This window comes from Trachypithecus francoisi, unplaced genomic scaffold, assembly GCF_009764315.1.
Source record: "Trachypithecus francoisi isolate TF-2019V2 unplaced genomic scaffold, Tfra_2.0 Lachesis_group12, whole genome shotgun sequence".
Classification (NCBI taxonomy): Eukaryota; Metazoa; Chordata; class Mammalia; order Primates; family Cercopithecidae; genus Trachypithecus; species Trachypithecus francoisi.
In genome coordinates this window covers 59,429,260-59,447,220 of record NW_022681457.1, presented here as the reverse complement: position 1 = coordinate 59,447,220, position 17,961 = coordinate 59,429,260, and the positions used below count along the sequence as shown (strand labels likewise).

The window sequence follows — 17,961 nt, the reverse complement described above, 5'->3', positions numbered from 1 at the left end:
AAGCTCTTTAATATTAATAGTTGTCAATCCAAATGCAGAGTGCATAATAAAAAATTTAATCGAAACGAATAGCTCACATATTTCTCTACCTCCTAAATATAGTTACCAATTAGACAAAAGATTTGGTTATATAACTCTGTAGAATTAAAGCCACCTACTAAGGACCACCAGTTAGGGCTGAGAAAGCAACAATGCAGATTGCATTCTGTCCATTACTCTTAAAGATAAAGCACATCTCACCTCATCCTTCCTTTCCACCTAGGCACAAACTGTGAACACGGAATGCACAGGCATGCGATTCACCAAAGTTGTTAAAGCTAAATTGTAATCAGCTAAATTGTAATCAGCTAAATCAGCTAAATTGTAAAAGTCACCCAGAGTGATAACAGAAGGGACCTAGGGCATCCCTTCTGTCGCCCTTTACAGCTAAAGCAATAGCGTCCCCATTGCCGCTACCCCATTTTGCAGACAGAATAACTGAGGCTCAGAGGCACGCGCCTCAGCTTCCTAGTTCCTCAGACACAAAATTATCATGCGAAGAGGTTATTTCTGTTTAATATGAGAACTAAGTTATTGCCGGTTTCCCTGGTCTATGCTGAGAACTGGCACGTCACCACTGGATCAGGGGAGCCACGGTCCCCAGAGCCTATGAAAACATCCACAGCCAGAATCGCTTCCCAGGCAGAACAGACACAAAGGCTGACTTTCCATTGTGATGACCAGGGGCCTGATGGGGCGTCCCAGAACCACAGTTCCAGGGGCAACCCCCCGACGATCCAGCATTTTATGGAATCACTGAGCTGGAAAGGACCCTGTGTCTCCTATCAAACCCCATCCCCTCCTATTGCAGCAGCAGAAATAGTCCAGGGGAAGCTAAGAGATTTGACCAAGGTCATGGAGCTAGTTAGCGGCAGAGCTGGGACTCGAACCTCCAGACACACACACACACTCGTGCACTCAGGCGTCAAAGAGTGCTATAAGCGCTGGGTCCAGCCCTCACCAGGCTCCCCCCGTTGCGGTCATCCTGCTGGGTACCTGGGGTATTTCTTTGGCAAATTACTCCAGACCTCTTTTGTGAGCTGCTCTGGGCTCTGCCCTGAGTTCCATCAAGCAGGAAGTTTAAATGAAATGGCTCCCAAGTTCCTTAAATGGTTTAATAAAACATATACTGACTGCAATGTGCAGTTTATAGTGGCAAACTATTGCCCCTCAGTTGGGAAAAATGACCTCCAGTCGGCAATATTCCTTTCAGCTTCATGATTCTAGTCTGCTGTTGCCCATTCCCTCAACCCACTGGGCAATTCTTTTCCATAACAAGGCCGGCTGCAGCTACCGCGTACACTGCGGCCGATGGTGCTCAGCCTGTACCTCCACAGGGCCCATTCTGTGACAAGACAAAAGAAACACCAGGCAGATGACAGTGGCACATACAGAGGACAGGAAGGCTGCCTGGAGAGCAAAGAGAGCCCAGGAAATAAATGCAGGGGATTCAGAGAGTTTTGGGGAAATCAAATGTGGCATGAAACGGAAAGCACTGTGTGAATGTAAGATTCCTATTGAACACCACCCAGAATTGGGATGGACAACAGGTTAATCAGATTCAGGGGGGTGGGGGTGGGGTGGGTGGGAAATGCCTGCTCTTGGCATCTGCAATGGTAAGATTTAGAAAACTCGAGGAGGGTATAATATGAATTTCTAAAACTCTCCCACGTTCATAACAAATAGCTATTAATAACGCTTAATCACAAATGCCATTTCTGATATTTGGTGCTGAAAGGTTTTGCCTCATCTGAAAAGTACTGGAATTTGACTGCCAGAAACTGATGACCTTTTATCCTAAACTGTGCATCGAGATGGCTTGTTAAGCTCATTAGTATTATATGGTGAATTAGATTAGGCCATTTTATGATTTTTCAAAAAAGGCTTTTTTGATATAAAAAAGCAGCAATTTCCTTTTTTGACATTTTTCATTTTTAAGGTAATAAAAATGGCACATGTGTACCACGGCATAATGGATTAATTAAGGAATATTATGTTTATCCTAACTCTTAACCGAGTTGTACATCTTCATAACTCACTCATAAAAATTAATGCATTATCTTATACCATGGGATGATAGATCTTCTATTTTTACCAAACCTGCTCAGAATACATTGCTCTAAATTGGATTATTCTGAGAAATAGTGAATGCCATATTCCAATACCATCAGCCCAAAATCATATTGTGATTTTAAAATGTTACATTATTATATATAAAATCTAAACCTTCTCCCCACTGTGGCTTTGAATTTCTGGACTCTTCTTCCGGCTCTTGGAGGATCTAGCTGCCCCCACCACCTACCCTCACAGCCTATTTTATATCTTCTCTCATTCACAATGGATTTGTTGTTTAAAAAACACATTCATTGCATCAAAGAGTCACTGGACAATATTTTTGGCTATCCCTTTGTGTCTTGATGGTAGATGTGAATATAAAAGAATATTCATGCAAGATTCATAAAGGCCCCAGATTTCTAAATCAACAGATGAAAAATCCCTAAAAATAATAATGTCCAGATGTTGCTTATTTAAATGAGCTGCTGCCATTTAATGTTGCCAATCACAAAAGTGAGAGAATTTGTGAATTTCAAGGTATTCATAATTTACAGAGGATTATAATTTTTTATCAAGGGAGCATCCAAGGTGATTAAAATCAGTAATTTCAATAAATACAAATGATTCTTTCACAGAGGCTACCTTTATAAACTTGGCCTCATACCATGAAGCCCACACTTTCACATTGTAGTCTTTTTCTTTCCCAGGCCCCTCTTCAGCAGGAAATGTGACCTGCCGGGCCTAAAATGCAGATTATTTTTAATGTGCTACGACTTCAGAATTGGAGGGACTCTTAGAAGTCTTATCAACCCAATTTCTCTTAAGGGTAAGAAAACGGAGCTCAAAAATGTTTGACCCAAAGTCTTGCAGCTGAGAAGTAAGAAAGAAGCTTCCAGAATCCAGCCTTCTGAGGTCCACCCACTAAAATTTAGGTTTAGCGTTACTATAATCCCAGGCCCACTGGCATTGCCAAAGGAGACTGGGAGAAATGAAGATTCCCAGGTTCCTTCTCAGACTGCCATACCTGCAGATCTGAGGCCTGGGGACCTGCACCTGAAACAGATTCTCCCAGCAATCCTGAAACCATCGCTATAATGTATTCCCTAGTCTCAAGTCTCCTAGATGCCAAAAAATTTCTTTGGTGTTAGACAGGATGAAGGAGTCAGCAAACCGTTCTTCTGCAGTTGACAAAGATCTTTCAACAGCCCAGGATGCTGCAAGCATTCTGACCCCAACGCTACCAGCATTAGGAAACTCCCATGCAAATGGTCATCAGGAGACCTGTTCTTGAGAGGCAGAAGGGTACAGTGGCAGGCAGAGCCGGCCTGATATGCACCAGCAACTCTGGAGTAGAAATGAAACTCCACTCTACATTCTGGGCCATGTCCGACTCTTGATTTCACATCTTCTGCTCTGTATGGCAAAGCAAAGACAGGGTATGGTGCCTCTGCATAGCTGGCATGGGGTGTGAGCCACAGGGGGACATCCTGGGCACACCTCCTATGGTCCAGTTGCAACCAAGGGTCTTGGCTTGAGTCAGAGTGATGCGTCTTGAATTTCTAATGGGCACCCGGAATTAGCCCACTATTCTAAAGGGAAGAGGGCACTGTAGAGGACTCGGTGGGATTCCTTAAAGAAGGACGTGAGGCCAGGCACGGCGGCTCACGCCTGTAACCCCAGAACTTTGGGAGGCCAAGATGGGCTGATCACGAGGTCAGGAGTTCGAAACCAGCCTGACCAATATGTTGACACTCCATCTCTATTAAAAATATAAAAATTACCGGGTGTGGTGATGCGCACCTGTAATCCCAGCTACTCAGGAGGCTGAGGCAGGAGAATCCTTTGAACCTGGGAGGTGGAGATTGCAGTAAGCCAAGATTGCACCACTGCACTCCAGCCTGGGTGACAGAGGGAGACTTTGTCTCAAAAAAAAAAAAAAATGAGGTTTGTGGGGAAAATTTAACTCGTAAAGGCACAGCGCAAGGCCAGTGGGCTCCTGCTGCCTGGCACCGAGCTCCCATGCTATGCATATGCATAACAACACAGGGAGGTTCACCACCAGGGATGCTCATTTAGTCTTGAGAAAGGGCTACCTGTGGGAGAATTTCCACCCCCAGCTCCTAGCCACTCCTTTACTCCAGCCATCATCTTCTCTACAAATCCTAACAATAATATCTGCACGCCTAGTCCTTCAAAGAGAAAGTCACTACATGCTGGTGGTACACTGAAGTAAAAATAGAGTTCTGTCCACCTTTGGTAGGCGACACCTGTGCCTCTGTTGGGGAAAGAAATTCATCTCCCCTCTTTCAAAATCCAGTTCCATTCGAGAACATGCCAGCCCTCTGAACTGAATGTTCTTTTTAAAGTTCAGTAATAAAACCCTCAAGGGTTCAAAAAGAAGTGGCTTAAGATCAAACGTGGGCCATTAAAAAAAGCACTTAAGTAGAAATTCTGTTAAACTGGATGTAAACTTTCCCCCACGTATCATTTCCAGGCATACGAAGGGATTATATAGTTCATCTAAAAGGACTTCAGGAAAAAGCTGCCTGGTACCGATCACAGTAGTTTCCAGGCCAGCCTTTCCTTAAATACATCTCATTTAAGTTGAAGATGGAACTGAAGGGCAGATGCTTGGGCTGCAGTTGGACTGAGCTTCAAAACTCTTTTGAAAATCTCTTGGAGGAGGAGGGCTATGTCTTAGGTACAGGGGAAGCAGCACTGTTCTGGCCACTGGAAGGGTCTTCCCTGGCTGGGGCCTCACACTCCCCACCTCACAGGAAGCTTTTCTTCTGGAAGTTTTATTCTCACCTTGCCCTCTCCACTGCCAACACCAGCTGCAAATACAGAGGCCCAAGTCCCATGAAGGGAACACAGGGAAATACACAGATGACAGAGGGTGGTTCCCATGAGAGCTAAAGGATGCTGCCATCCTCTGGCCACCAGAAGGACCTAGATGCTGCTTGGAAGACCACACACCCATCTGTGCCTCCCTTCCTCCAACCAGAAGGCCCGCAGTCTCTGCCCCAACCACATTAGGTGACCGGGGGAAGAACCAGCTTTTTCCTGATGTCTCAGCAAAAACCTGCAGCTTTGGACACAGTTTAGCCTCCCTGGGGCTAGAGAGCAAGCTGAGAGCCGTCCAAGCCAGCTCTCCATGGTTAGAGATGGCAGCCACAGATACAGGACCTGAGCCCTGGAGAGATCCACCCATTCTTCACCCCGGCTAGTTCACAGAACCTCCTCCCAGAACCCTCTGCACTATCAAGAGCCATACAAAAGGGTTGCACCCAGAAGGAACCTCACTGCCCATTTTCCCCAGGACATCTTGGCCAACAGGGACTTTGACCAAGAAGGGACAGCCATGGTGACATCTCCTGAGGCAACCAAAGGCTCTGAGTTCTGTTATCTGGCCCAGATAGTGGGTTCTGGGACCTGCGGGGCTGACAGGGCACTGTTCTGCTCTCTTCCCAAGACACCAACAAGCACAAAGACTTCCCCATGACACTCCACTGCCCTTACCAATCAGGGAATCCTACTGCCTTTCCACCTCCACTGCAGCTGCTTTCCTGGACACTGTCAATCTGGGAGGTAGCATCAAATACTCATCTCTGAAATGGGATAATGACAGTACTTATTACATGAGGTCACTACAGAATTAAATAAGACCATGCATATAAATGAGCATGGTGCTTGACGCCCAGTACACAGTTGTTAGGCGCTAGCAGCTGCACACATTGGATTTCCCCACAAGCTGAGCTGCCCTGCCCAACACTGATCTGGGCCCTATGGAGGCCTCCAGACAGGTGTGAACTCTTATATGCAAAAGGGAGCCAGGAGTTCAGCATGGAAAACACCTCCTGCACGACAGGGCAGGACTAGGAGCAAACACCACTACATCTGGCAACAAGAGGGACCAAGGATCCTGCCTGGTTTGCCCCTCAATTAAAGAATGAACATCCGCCATCCCTATGATTAAAACTCTTGCCTTTGCTTCAGAGGTTTTCAAACATTTTTTTCTACCCACAATTTTTTTCAAGTGAAAGTTTTCCAAGGCAGTTCACTGTGTAAAACAGATGTGCACGGAGTGACCTCAGAGGCAGGGCTCTGTGTGTCCTGGAGCCCCCAGCTCCCACTCCCTGGAGGTTTCTGCTTCATGGATATCCACTGGCAGGGGGTTACATTAGACCAGTGGTTCTCAAAGTGGAGTTCCTGAGGCAGCAGAAACAGCATTGCCTGGAAATCTGTTAGAAATCAAATTCTTGGATGATACCCAAGACCTTCTGAATCTGAAAATGTGGGTTGGGGCCCAACGTTTTTTCATAGCCCTCCACGCAATTCTGACACCTGCTCACGTTGGAGATCCACAGCACTACTCCAGCCATAGTGTCATACCTTGGTTACAAGCGAGCAGACAACCTCCCCACCCCCGCCTCCAATCACACTGTTTCCTGAAGGGCAATCCCTGATTTGATTGGCCTGGGAGGAGGCCTAGACACTGCCGGGTCTTAAAAGCTCCCTGTGTTGCTATAATCGATAGCCAAGTTTGAGAATTACCCCTCCAGTCTCTTGCTACTCAAAGCGTGGTCTGAGGACCAGCAGCATCAGCATCTCTTGGGAGCCCGTTAAGTATGCAGAATCTCACTCCCCTAGACCTGCTGAATCAGAATCTGCATGCTACCAAGACCCCCAGGGCTCTGTGTGTACATTCCTGACACCCTGGTCTAGGTCATTCTGTTTAAGACTTACAAAGAACCTTAGATGCCCACCCTTCAGGTAACAGCCTGCAGTTGCAATGGCCTGAGGCTCTCCAATGTCGCCCAGGCTGTGGACTGCAGACAGACATCAAAACCAGCCTCCTCACTCCAAGAGCAGCGCTCCTTCCCATACCTATGTAGCCTTCATCTAAGCATGCCTGCCTCAACCTCCCTCACAAGCTTCTCTCAGCCTTCAGTCCCTGTAGGAGAGGAGAGAGGAGTCTGCCCCACCTAAGGAAGCAGGAGTTGAGTTTGGAGGGTCAGGGTAGGGGTATCTTGCAAGAATTCTGCAAACTTCCAAAACCTTCTCTAGGGAGTCTGCCACTCATGGGGGCATTGGCCACCCACTCTCTTGTTACTGGAGACCTGATCATATTTGGGATGTCACATTTCTAAAAACATTGAAGTCATGTTTAGATACATACACACACACACACACACACACACACACACACACACACACTGGGGCCTAGAGAGGAGAAACAAATTTGGTGAATGATTCCCGCATATGCCATACTTACATTTTTTAACTGTCAGTGTTGTCTCAAGTTATATTCTGTTGAGGAACAAAAATTATTCTGTTGAGTTCAGCTCACTCAAGAGCATCATTTTGTACTACTAACTGTTTTCAGACATGAAATAATACACACACATCCACATTAGAAAAACTTCATTATTTTCTTGGGGTACTGCAGGAAGAAAATAAAAATGACTTGGGGTTAGGGAAAATTCAACACATGCACCCCTTCACGGCCACCTCAACAAATACACGTGCCTCTACCTCCCCAGCTAAAACTCCCTCTCCTTTGGGCAGCAAGCTCCTCCATGTTGAGGGCCACACTCCCCCCTCTAGAGTTGAGCACAGGGACCCTCAATAAATGCTTAGCTGCTCATTGGCAAGAGATAGTGAAAGACAGGGGCCGTCGGAGCAGAAGACTCAGGGAACTCAAGGTCCAATGAATTTGTGGCCACGTTACCACCACCTACTGGGCAACCAGGCAGGTAGAGAACAACACCAGGTCAAGACCCAAACTTCATCTTTAAACAGGAAGAAAAAACTTAATAGCTTTCCCTGTTTCCAAAATGTATGGGCATAGGTAAACACACACTTCTCCTGCCTCTTCTCAGGCACAAAGCAACTGCCACCCTCATCCCTTCTTCCAGTATTTATCAAGCTCCTACTAAGTACAGGCCCCTTGGCTCAGGCAGCACTGCACATTTTCAAGGATGAAATGCAAACTCCAAAGTCATTTCTGTCTTTCTTGCAATGTGCTAACATGCCGATCACATTATCATCCTGCAACTCCGATTATCGTACTTTCCTTTGTGCAAAATGAATCGAGCCAGAAAACTCTAAGGGTAAGAGTCCAGCTCTGCCAGGCCTAAACCACAGCCAAAAGTTCATGAAAAACACTGTTGTGCCTCACACTGCAGCCGCGTGAAGCCTATTGTTGAAATACAGTAGTTGCTGGGGGCTGGCAGGCGGGGGGGAATGTCGTGCATTCCCAAACATAAAAGGAGAACCACAATCTCTTTGCCTGAGAAAGACGCAAGACCAGCCATTTCCTGCAGCCCCCAACATCCCCTAAGTACTTGGGACTGATGGGTGATTTCCATAATGCACACAAATATGTAAAATCAATTAAGACTTTTCTCCCGTGGAAGAAAGAACAAATAACTATCCATGCTTTGTCCTCTGTATCAAGAAATATCAGAAGGTTCCTGGTACCAAGTCCACACATCCTGGTGGGCAGAGAGGGTGACGAGAAGGGGAGGAGGCAGAGAGAGAGAACTAACCACTCCCTCAACAGTAACAACGCATCCACTGACCATCAGAGCCCCAGAGACAAAAGGAGTGCCCAAGACAGCCTCTGAGAGACAGGAGAGCAGATCTCTACATTTGGGGAAAAATGTGTTGGGGTGGGCCAAAGGTATCTATGCTACAAATTACCCCAAACAACATGCGATCCGAAGAATGAAGGAGAAAGAATCAATCAACAGGTTCCCTTGAAGACCCTGGCTTACTTTCCTCTCAGTTATGGAAATAATTCACTTTTTTAATGCAAGAAGAAGTTATTGATTGGTTTGGCTTTTCTTCTAATCCTGAGGAAATCCTGTGCGTGTCGACATGCCTGCATCCTAAAACTATCTCCTTAGAGTTGAAAGCTCATCTTGCCATGCAACATAAGGCGTAGGTCTTAGAACTTAAACATAAGAATTAAAGGAAAGCTTAGCTCACCTAACTTCTCCTTCCATCTTCATTCTCTCCCTCAATTGGCTACCTCTCCCAATGACCGCATCACATCTTAGTATAATTACAATTTTTTTTTCTCAACTAGGACCTGACCTCAGGCTTACTAAAAACACCCAGAAAAGTGCCCTGGAGGCCTAGCAGTGGCTCACGCCTATAATCCTAGCACTTTGAGAGGCCAAGGTAAGAGGATTGCTTGAGGTCAGTGGTTCAAGATCAGCCTGGGTAACATGGCAAAACCCTGTCTCTACAAAAGAAATACAAAAAAAGTAGCCAGGTGTAGTGATGCATGCCTGTAGCCCCAGCTACTTGGGAGGCTGAGACAAGAGGATGGCTTGGGCCCAGGAAGTCAAGTCAAGGCTGCAGTGATCATGCCACTGCACTCAAACCTGCACAACAGTGAGACTCTGTCTCAAAAAAAAGCAAGAAAAAGAGAAAAAAAAACAGTTCTCTAGAAAGAGCAATCTTCAAATGATTTTGTTCATTTAATATGGTAGTGAGGACTGCAAGATTTGGAGTCACACGGACAGGCACATGTGCCCTGTTTAGGTAATGTGTGACTTGTACAAGTTACTTATCTTTGCTGAGCCTCAGTTTCTGTGTCTGCAAAATGGATTAGAGAGGAGGTTAAACAGAGAAAGCATACAGCACTTATCATAGGACAGGATTGGCAAAGGTTTCCCATAAAGTGCCAGGTGGTAACTATTTTAGACTTTGCGGGTCACACAGTCTCTGTCTCAACTACCCAACTCTGCCTTTGTAGCATAAATGCAGCCACAGACAACATATAAACAAATAGGAGTGTCTGCATGCCAATAAAACTTTATTTATGGGCCCTGAGATTTAAATTTCATACAATGTTCCAGTATCATGAAACATTATTTTTCTTTTGACTCTTTTCAATCATATAAAAATGGAAAAGCCATTCGTAGCTCATAGGCCGTATGAGAACAGGCAGACCCATACTAAGAGCCACTGCACACCCATGAAGATGGCTGCTAGCATAAAAACAGAAAATAATAAGTGCTAGCAAGGGTGTGACCTTGCCACCAAGGGAGACCTGGCACACTGCTGGTGGAAATGCCAAATGGTGCAGCCACTAGGGAAAACAGTATGGCAGTTCCGCAAAAAATTAAACATAGAATTACCATAGATCCCGCAATTCCACACAAAAGAATTAAGTGCGGGGTCTTGAAGAAACATATAAACACAAACCAATTTACAAGAAAAATAACAAACAACCCCAGCAAAAGGTGGGTGAAGGATATGAACAGACACTTCTCAAAAGAAGACATTTATGCGGGCAACAAGCATATGAAAAAAAGCTCAGCATCACTGGTCATTAGAGAAATGCAAATAGAAACCACAATGAGATACCATCTCACGCCAGTTTGAATGGCGATCATTAAAAAGTCTGGAAACAACAGATGCTGGAGAGGATGTGGAGAAACAGGAATGCTTTCACACTGTTGGTGGGAGTGTGAATTAGTTCAACCATTGTAGAAGACAGTGCGGTGATTCCTCAAGGATCTAGAACCAGAAATACCATTTAACCCAGCAATTCCATTACTGGATATATACCCAAAGTATTATAAATCATTCTACTATAAAGACACATGCACACGTATATTTGTTGCAGCACTATTTACAAAGTAAAGACTTGGAACCAACCCAAATGCCCATCAATGATAGACTGGATAAAGAAAATGTGGCACATATATACCATGGAATATTATGCAGCCATAAAAAAGGATGAGTTCATGTCCTTTGCAGGGAAGCTGGAAACCATCATTCTCAGCAAACTAATACAGGAACAGAAAACCAAACAGTGCATGTTCTCACTCATAAGTGGGAGTTGAACAATGAGAATACATGGACACAGGGAGCGGGACATCACACACCAGGGCCTGTTGGTGGGTGGCGGGCAAAGGGAGGGAGAACATTAGGACAAATACCTAATACATGCAGGGCTTAAAACCTAGATGATGTGTTGATAGGTGCAGCAAACCACCACGGCACATGTACACCTATGTAACAAACTGGCATGTTCTGCACACGTATCCCAGAACTTAAAGTAAAACTTTTTAAAAAAGAAACATGTAAACCCACACTTACAGCAGTATTATTTCTAATAGCCATGAGGTGGAGGCAGCCCAAGTGTCTATTGACGGGTGAGTGGATAAACAACATAGGGGGCCGAGTGCAGTGGCTCATGCCTATAATCCCAGTACTTTGGGAGGCTGAGGCTGGCAGATGATTCAAGCCCAGAAGTTCAAGAGCAGCCTGGGCAACATAGCAAGACCCCATATCTACAAAAAAAAAATTAAAAATTAGCGGTGATGCACACATGTAGTCCCAGTTACTCAAGTGGCTGAGGCAGGAAAATCGCTTTAGCCCAGGAGTATGGCGCTACAGTGAGCTATGATCGTGCCACTGCACTCCAGCCTGGGGAACAAAAGTAAGATCCTGTCTCAAAATAAAAGAAAAGCAAACAAAAAATAAAATAAAATGTGGTATATACATACTGTATAGTGGAATCTTTTTCAGCTTTAAAAGGCAAGGAAATTCTGTCACAGGTCACAATATGGATGAACCTTGAGGACATTCTACTAAGCAAGATAAGCAGTCATAAAATGACAAATACTATATGGTTCCATTATATAGAGTACCTAGAGTAGTCAAATTCACAGAGACAGACAGGTGCATAGCAGATGCCAGGACCTGGAATGGGTAGGGAGAATGGGGAGTTATTTAATGGGTCTAGAGTTTCAGTTTCAAAATGTTCTAGAGACGGGAGGTGGTGACAGTTGCACAGTGATGTAACTATTTAATGCCACTGAACTCTAAAATGGTCAAGATAGTTAAGTTTTATATTATGTGTATTTTATTGCTATTGTTTTAAATTCTTAAATGTAAAAAAAACACATACACAAGGCAGTGTGCTGGATGTGAGTCACAGGCTGTAGCTTACCCTTGGCATGGGGCAGAAGAACAACAAACACCCCTAAAAAATGAGCAGGATAGGCATTGGGGAGCCTATGAAAAGAGGGCTCAGAGGTGACTGAAGAAAATTCTAAGATTCACTCACAAAAGTATTTACCAGGCACCCACTCTGGAGTCAATAATCATAGACACAGATATAAAGGGAGAAGCACCCCTGGACCTCATGAGCCAACCCTTGGATCCCCCGTGGTGGTCCGGCCACTCGGGCACTCGTGTGGCTCATACGTGGAGGTACACCCTCCTTGGAGTGGTCAGTGATCTTGTCAGGGACAGAAAAGTTCAATGACTACAAGGGTGAGTTTAATTACATGTTGTCGCTGACTAGCAGTGGTTACGATGGTACAATTACACATGTAATTTATCAGCAAGATACTTGCATACATAATAAACCAAAAGCAAAACATTAAATTTCAGTGGAAGCTAAAAATATAAAACCGGTCCATGGTGCAAAACAGTCTCACTTGTGAAGGGGTGGAGGAGAAAAACCACAGGCCTCCCTTCTCTTTTAAGGGCTGGCTGTCCCCACCCACCCGCCGTGACCACGTGGCATCCATCTCAGGAATGCGTTCTTCAAACACCAAGCAAATCCCAAGCCCCCAGTGGTGTGTCAACAATGCTTCTTCACAAAGGAATGGGATGGAGAAGCTGGCTTAGGAGACTCACCACCCTTTCTGACGTTCTCTGAACTTGCCAACCAAGGACTCAAGGGATGCTGGAAAGACCACATGCCTGGCAACATCTTGGGGTTCCTAGCACTGGTATGAGACTGAGAGGAAAAGCCTAATTATCTGAAAATATCCTATATTTTCATTAATCTTGAATAAAGATGGAGAAAGGGGGAAAGATGATGGAAGAGAGGAAATGAAAATAATAACAGTGCCATGCTTGTATTAAATGCCTACTTTGAACGAGGCAGTGTTTTAAGTGGATCACACAGTGTAATCTACCAGACTGTTCCCAATTTACAGATGAGAAAACTAAAGTGCAAGTCCCTTGACACTGGGTCAGACAGCTATTGAATTGTGGAGCCAGGGTTCCAACCTGCTTCCAAAGCCTATACCTTTGCAACACACTGTCAGACGTAGAGGTCATTTATCTTTCTTCTTTAGTACATTCTCACTGGTACTGCTCTAATGTCCATGGTACAATAATTTAAAAGTCACGGGTGAGGTAACTTGGACCACTCTCATCACCAAGAATAAGTTTTCCAATAGATGGGTACGTTGCACATACCATGCTAGAACTTGGGAATCCCACTACCCAGAGCCTCAGCCTATCTCCTCAAGACAGCTGACCTCACAGGACTGAGCAGTGGCAAGCCCCACAAAGACCAATGCATGGCAGGTCTGAAGAGTGCACACGAAAATCTCCAGAAGAACATGGAATACAGTGCAGATTGCAGAGGTTTGCCTAGGAGACAGACATCCGGTCACGTGGGCAGGAAGTCCTTTTAGCCTCATAAATCCCTCATCCACATCCTACATGGAAAGAGACCATCTTCACCTACATGACCTCCATGCCTTCAGTCTCAGTCATCTGTGTATGTGCTCTTGTGGATTTTTAAAGACATTTTTATAACAGGGTGGTTTTCAGTTCACAGAGGTTGCCTTGCACAGTCCTAGACATCTTTTTCCATTTTGAAAAACTAGACTAAAAGAAAATGCCTTGTTATAATTGATCATTAGATTTTGAAAATAAAGCTTTCAAAAAATGCTTGGGAGACTAATGAGTGAATAGATGATAAAAGTGAGAATTCGTTTAGATCAATGAGTCCAATATTCTAAGGTACATGTTAGGGCTTGAGATAGAGACCCACCCGTCCACCCATTCATCCATTCATCCATTCATCCATCCACCATCCATCCATCCACCCATCCACCCATCCATCCATCCACCCACCCATCCATCCATCCACCATCCATCCATCCACCCATCCACCCATCCATCCATCCACCCACCCATCCATCCATCCACCATCCATCCATCCACCCATCCACCCATCCATCCATCCACCCACCCACCCATTCATCCACCCACCCATCCATCCATCCACCCACCCATCTATCAATCCATCCATCCATCCATCCATCCATCCACACACCCATCCAGCCACCCAACCACCCATCCATCCACTCATCCATCCATCCATCCATCCATCCACTCATCCATTCATCTGTCCATCTGTCCATCCATCCATCCATCCATCTATCCATCTACCCACTCATCCATCTACCCATCCACCCACCACCCATCCATTCATCCATCCACCGATCTATCCACCTATCCATCCTCCATCAATCCACCCATTTATCCACCCATCCATCTGTCTATTCATCTATCCATTCATCCATTCATCTATCCATTTATTTACATATCCATCCGTTCACCCATTCACCCATCCATCTACCCACCTACCCACCCACCCATCCACTCATCCATCCAGCCATCCATTCATCAATCCATCCATCCATCACCCTACCCTCCCACCCATCCACCCGTCTATCCATCCATCCACCCATCTATGTATCCATCCTCCCATCCATCCATCTAGTCACCAAAGCTTTAATGAGAAGCTATTGTCCATCAGGCACCATTTTAGGAACTAAGGAAACCACAAGAAACAAAACACATAAGCCCCTACCCTCACCACTCTTACATCACAGTAGGAGAGACAGACCAGAAACCAGTAAAGGAGTAGGTCAGTAAAATGCTTCCTGCACCAAACAACACAATGGATTCCAAATCTTCCTAACACAAAGGTAAATCAGAGCCATTTCCTCATTTGCTGTTATCATCAAGGATCAGTTGTAAAAACAAACAAGAGTGTCTCGTATGGAAATGTTAACAGTACAAAACTGTATTCCAACGTGGCAGAATTATCTAAGGGCAAATACTGCACGCAATATTTTTATGACAGAAGCTTTATTTCTCATTGTCTATATCCTTGATTTAAATATATACATGTATGTGGGTGCACACGTATCAAGATTCAAGTATTTCAATATAAATTTTGTATCAAAATACTTTTCCTGATTTCAGTTGATTGCCTTGTTGGAGAATTAGTTTTTGTTCCAAATCAAAACAAGGATTTCTCTCTCTCTGTCTCTCTCCTTCTCTGTGTGTGTGTGTGTGTGTGTGTGTGTGTGTGTGCGTGTGTCTGTCTTTCTGTCTCTCTCGGTCTCTCTCTTTATCTCTCCCTCTCTGTCTATGTCTCTCCCTCTCTCTTTCTCTGTCTGTCTCTCTCTCTCTCCTATGCTTAACAATCTCTCCTTGCTCCCCCAGCCTCTAGCCCTAAGGAGCCCAAATACCCAAGCTGCCTTCCACGCTGAGTGGTACCAAGGGCAAAACCTGTTTCTTCCCATTTGTTTTTCTGTTGAAGGTCTCCGGGGCTGTGAGGACTGCGGTGCTGGCTGAAGCCACATCACACAAAGGCGCTGAGATAGAAGGACAAACCTTCCCACTTTGATTTGAGTGTGTAATTGTTTGAATACATCTCGCCCGCACTACAATAATGTCATCCTTGGTTGACACAGATTTTAAAGCCCTTTGAAAAGGTGGAATGTTATCAATCATGAGCGTGATTATAATGGGATTTAAGTGGAAGACGCTAAGATTCAGGCCCTGGCTCGGGCCAGGCTCCTGACAGAGGAGGAGGGAGAGAGGAGGAAGAGGGCTGTATTTCAGCCAAGGAAAGGATGCCCTGGGCCGTCTTCACCCGCACATCTTCTCCCCCAAAGCCGAAGACATCTGAAGAAGCACCATGGAACTCTGGAACTCCCACAGGAATTCCCCCACACACTAAAAATATCTGCTCTTGTTCCTACTAGGTTAGACCAACAAGAGCTGATTGGGCCCCCCCAGGGGACATATGGCGATATCTGGAGCTATTTTGATTGTCACAATGGAGGAATTGTTGGTGGGGGCATGCTACCAGCATCTAGTGGGCAGAGACCAGGGATGCTGCAAGACATTCTACAGTGCACTGGAGGGCCCTGCAACAAATCACCATCCAGCCCAAAATTTCAATAATGCCAAATGTGAAAGACCCTGTGTCAGACCCAGAGAGGCTGGGCCACAGCGAGAGGAGCGGATGGGTCAGAGAGGGGCATTTCTGGGGAAGCGGCTTGAAGCTACTTCCACTGGCTCAGCTATACCTCTGATTCACCAGCACACAGAGGCAGGTGACAGAGGGGAGGAAAAACCAAATCACTTCCTCCTTTGCCTTTCAATCTAAAACACACCTTCCTTATTACGCATCAGAAGGGGCTGGAAAACCGACACTTTTTTTCTTCTTCTTCAAGGCAAAACAACCCAGGCCCAACAAAAATGAAATAATCTCTCTGACAGATCGCTGGGATGGTTGGACCTCTCTCCTGACAAATCACAACAGGGCCTACAGATGTGGAATTCACCCACCAAGCGCAGTCACATGCACAGGATTACTAAGGCAAAGAATTGTGAATTTCATTAAATATGTTAAAGGGGAAAAAATCAGCTTTGAAAAATAGTAATCCTGTCTTTCAACAAAAATATTATAGGAAGCTATGAATTTGGTAGATCGGAATAGGGTGTTGGTACATGTTTTACTAAGGTAATATAATGGTACACTATTATTAGATCACATTAATCATTACTGTGCCAACGGCACTGACAGCCCCACTGAAAAGGATTGAAAGGCCTGGTAATGGATATAAATTACCCATTGTGTGATAAAAGGATTTTTACTAAGAAGGTAAGAATAAAACAGCAAATTTCTACTATAACTGTTGTGTAAAAACCAAAATAAAAGTAATCCACGGTCAGGAATATCCACAAAATCAGAAGTAAGCACTTTTCCAGCAAGATAAAGTCACAATAAAATATATAGATATATATATTCAGTACAATATAAAATTAATTCCTGAGTGCATAATTCTGCTATCAATTTCCCTGGTTTATGTAGTGACCTCTGAGATGTGTGGTCAGGAGAAGGTGGGCTTGGCTAATTACATCTGAGGGTGAGTTTACAGAGATATCAGGGCAGCCTAAGATGAGGCCACCGAAGATATCAAATACACATGTCGCTCTTTCTTTTGTATTTTAAGTTTGTACCAGCTCATGCGCCGGAAATACACTCCCGTCCAGGAGTCTGTGATCTGGAGTCTGACTGAGGTGACAAACACGGAGCTGCTTTGGGACAGGATTCATCCAAGACTGGGCCAAGCTGCTGAGTCACCCAGTGAGTGATGACGAGCCCTACAGCAGGTGGCACTTGGACGAGGTCACTTGGCCTTTAGCAAAAGCCCCTCCAGCTCTCAGCCCTGGTTCCAGGCTGCTGGCTGGCAGACAGGGACTCAGGGTGTCATGCAAGAGAGAAAGAAGTCACCCTTGCTGGGCTTTGCCTCATGGGGTGAACCCGTTCGGAGACCCAAGAACATGTCTCCACATTGCACGTTCACCCCACCCACAAGATGTGGAACCCATGCTACCTCCCAGACACCTGTGACTCTGGAAGTTTCTCCATAGCTCTACACAGGGATCAGCAGCCCAGAGAAGGCAGCCTGGACTTCCCCACAAACTCACAGACAGACACCAGTTCAACAAACTACAAATCGATGGTCCTTACCAGGCAAGTCTTAAAGCAATGGATCTCCCTCCTGGTTGAAGGATATTCTTAAAGCCGTGGTGGTCAGGAACTGCAAAAATAAGACCTGTTAGAAACTGTAAATGTCACACATGTCGACTTCAGTAAGTCACATAAACAGCATTCATCCAAAGTAACGATTTGCTGGGTTAGTTGAGAGCCTAAAAACCTTGAATAGCCCCCACTGCCCCCAATTCTTTGAGCAATTTAAAAAATGGGAACTATGTGACCTTTGC

The 17,961-nt window shown here is 45.1% G+C and overlaps 1 protein-coding gene across 1 annotated transcript in view; it reads right to left on the bottom strand.

Annotated features, from left to right (window-relative positions):
* ZNF536 (zinc finger protein 536) overlaps positions 1 to 17,961 on the bottom strand; it is a 487,592-nt gene that overhangs the window by 410,986 nt on the left and 58,645 nt on the right. The window contains exon 2 of the mRNA XM_033225583.1: positions 17,708 to 17,777. The gene's annotated coding sequence lies outside the window, so the exon portion shown is untranslated. The remainder of the gene's footprint in view (positions 1 to 17,707; positions 17,778 to 17,961) is intronic.